Genomic DNA, 4,043 nt, shown 5'->3' with positions numbered 1-4,043 from the left:
GAGATGCCATAAGTGATAGATGTGCTTGCTCTTCTTTTTCTGTTTCAGATGCATAACTTGCATTATAGTCTTCCCAAGCAATGTATGCTCTTCGTCCAGTCTTTATATCATTCTTTCCCTTGAAAGAACCCTTTTTCAAGTTTGGACAATCCATCTTTATGTGACCGGGTTTGCCACATTCAAAACATGTAAAATTTTGACTTGAGGTGGAGACATCATTGCTTTTGGCGAATTTCCCTGTTTGACCTGTTTTTGCGCCTTTGTTCATTTTCAGGAACTTGCTGAATTTCTTTACGAAGAGACTTATATCTTCTGTATCATCCTTTTCTGATTCATCTCCAGATGAGTCATATCTATCAACCTTTGCTTTTAGAGAAATATTTTTCTTGCTCCTCGTGTTGGTCAAGTTGGCTAAGTTCTAGTTCGTGTTCCTGCAATTTACCAAACAAAGCAGCCAAAGACATTTTGGATAAACTTTTCTTTTCAGAAATTGCAATTACCTTTGGTTGCCATATTCTGGTGAGTGATCTAAGAACTTTTAAGTTTAAGTCACTATTTGATAGAACTTTGCCAAGTGCAAGAAGGTGATTGGTAAGATGAGTAAATCTCTTTTGTAGATCAAGAATCTTCTCTCCAGGCTTCATGCGAAACATTTCATATTCATGAGAAAGAGTGTTAAGTCTTGATCTTTTTACTTCCTCTGTTCCTTCGTGTGTGGTCTCTAGAGTATCCCACATTTCTTTTGCAGATTTACAATTTGATACTCTAAATAATTCATCAATACCAAGAGTAAAGGTGAGAATGATCTTTGCCTTTAAATCATATTGTACCTTCTTTTTGTCTTCATCGTTCCATGATGATTTTGGCTTTGTTTCCCTTATACTGTTGATAACAGTGAAGGGTATGTATGGTCCTTCTTCAATTGTATTCCATATGTCTAAGTCTTGAGACTCAATTAAGATCCTCATTCTAATTTTCCAGAAATCATAACATTCTCCAACAAAGCTTGGAGGGCGGTTGATGTTGGACCCTTCTCCTAGGAATGATCTTGAGGCCATCTTGATGTAGGACCAGATTTGAGAGTATCTTACTCAAATATAGCTCTGATACCAATTATAGGAACAAGATTACAACTAAGAGGGGGAAGGTGAATTAGTTGACTTAAAATTGTAGTACCTTTTTCTGCAAAATGTAAGAGTTAATGTGCAGCTGATAATATTGCATAAAATAAACAAGTATAAAGTAAAGAGGAAAGGGAAAGGAGAGTACACAAGTATTTTATACCGGGTCACCTTCTTGTCCACCGAAGGCTACGTCCAGTACTCTTGCAACACAAGAGATTTTCCACTAAATATTATGAGTAGTAATTACAAAGTCTCACCCCGAGATCTATAAGTACCTTACCCACTCTCTAATATTTATACTCTTGGAAAACACTTTTCCAATTTACTCTATCCCCTTTCTATTCACACATTGTGAAAGAAAGTTTATTGCAATGAATGAAGAATTTCAGTGATGGCTTTGGATTGCCTTTACAAGTATGAAATATTATAACATTTGCAATCCTATCAACTCTCTTTTTATGCTTAGTAATAATGCTCAATAGATTTGTAAAACTTTGAAACAATTACTTCAAGTAACTCAGAAAAATTCTCTTTTGAAAGTTTAAGAACTTAGTGCAAAAAATGCAGAAAAATAGTGAGAGAATTTTTCATAGTAGTATGGGAGTTATATGAAAGTTGTGTGTTTGTGTTGTGAGAGTTAGAGTCTTTATATAGACTTTCAAAACACTCATGGTGTCTTTCTGAAAGTGTAGGAGTTATTTGAAGTGAAGAGATTTCATTTGGAGTGAAAACATTTCGTTTTGAAATCTGAAATCTCATGCAACAGTCNAGTAATCGATTACTGATAGTGGGTAATCGATTACCCAAACTCACTGTCCACTATTTATTTAAAAAAGAATTAGAGTAATTGATTACACCATTTGGGTAATCGGTTACTCAACTTTTGTAAAACTGGTAATCTGTTACTCAAAGGCAGTAATGAATTATTCTGTATAGTTTTAAGTTGGATAACTCTCTTTCTCTCACATGTAACTTGTTACTTGAATGAAGTAACCTGTTACACATCATTTAAAAAATGTTTTAAGTATTTTTAAAGTGTTTCATTATTCTTTAAAAATGGGTTGAGCATTAATACTTTGCATAACAAGGAGTTTTAGGATAGAAGTACCTATAGAGACTTAATCTAATTTTCTTGAAGCTTTATTATTCTTTGTCTTCATAAGTATTCTTCCTTTTCTTCTTTTCGGTGATGTTGGTGTCTTCATCAAAACCGTACCAAGGTCAGGAGCAAAGATCTTCTTCACAGATAACACTTGCATTAGTATGCAATGTTGATGTTCTTCTGCCTCGTTTTCAACAGCGTTGTTCAAAATTGCATTATTGAATGATCGTTGTTAATTACGATATCTAGCATAGTGTATATAAATTACTTCTCATTTTTCTGTACCTAAATAAACCTTTAAATTTATATACATACATTAGACTGAGTTATTGATTATTCATACAGAAGAGATAAGTATAATTTTTAAACAAAAAAATAATTAGTATAATTAAGTTAATCAAAATATGATAAATTGTAAACACAAATCCAAATAGTATAACAGTTAATTACTTTTCATCATTTTTGGCTTATTATAATATAGTATAAGAGCGACTTAAACAATATATCCTTCGAATTATTGATGCATTTTGTAACGAACTAAAAATATTGAAGAAATGTTGATTCTTATATTATTTGGACTTATCTCTGCAATATATAATTTTGTTTAATTTAATTACAATTGTCACCCATTTTTTGTTTAAAAGATATGACTCTTATTTATTGTAAAAAATTAGTTAGTGTAATGTATGTATATAAATAAAGATGACTTGTGCATAAACAAAAAAGAGAATGGTAAATTGTTTAATTTAACTAAATCTCATGAGGTGTCAATGTAATTTACTCTATATTTTAATAGATATGGGTGCTAAATCACACCCTTTTTCATTGACAAAAACATGAAACAAAGTTACAATAGGAAATAGAAAAGTTCAACTACTAGTTGTTAGAATGAGCATTTAAGTTCTATGAAGTGTAAAATGTAGAAAACTCCAAGTTGCACATGGGTGGTAGAAACAGTTCAAAAATATTTATAAGCATTTATTGCACCGTAGGGGTGTGCCCCAAGGTTTTTGTGGTGGGAAATGACACAGACAACAAAAAACCCTCTGTACACGCATACACCATCATCTCATATGTCGTTGTCATCGGCTTGGGCTTGAATTTTTTTTATTTTCTCTAGTTGTCATGTTGACCAAGTCAACACGTCTTCCAAAAGCTTGGCACATATGTTCACCAAGTCAACACACACTGCCAACATTGAAGAGATAAGGATGGATCCAGTTAATGTGGCCACTTTAGATGAGAACATTTTCTAGGTCGTCGAATCAAAATGGGCATTGGGGTTCTCCCCTATAAATAGAGGTGTCACCCATTTAGAAAAATCACATCAGTTAAGACGCATTTCCTCAACTTTTCTTCTCTCATTCTCTGCCGAATATTTCTTGCTACCTTATCCCTATTTCTTTATGTGGTACAAGAATTGACATTAGAAATAATATTGTGGGAAATTCAAGAATTGCCATTAGTAGTCATATTGTGTGTAATTCGAGAATTGACATTGATACTCATATTGTGAGTGATTCTAGATTGGTTCTCGCACTGTAATGAGAATATGAAACAAAGAACTGAATTGTTTTATCGTGAGACGATGTGATTGATAGTCTGCTTATACATTAGGAAGTACCATAAAACATATTAAATAGAGCGAACTAGTCGTGACTCAACCAATAATTAATCTTCGATGCTATAATTATTTGTTGCAAGTCGTTTACAATAGTAAGACAAAAATGTCACAAAAACGTCATTGAGCAAGGACCCCTCGCTGAGCACTTGTTGAACGAAGATCATGAGCGAAATTTCCAAAACTTGTTGGGGGG

This window comes from Lupinus angustifolius, chromosome LG05 (assembly GCF_001865875.1).
Source record: "Lupinus angustifolius cultivar Tanjil chromosome LG05, LupAngTanjil_v1.0, whole genome shotgun sequence".
Classification (NCBI taxonomy): domain Eukaryota; kingdom Viridiplantae; phylum Streptophyta; class Magnoliopsida; order Fabales; family Fabaceae; genus Lupinus; species Lupinus angustifolius.
This window is presented reverse-complemented; position numbering follows the sequence as displayed.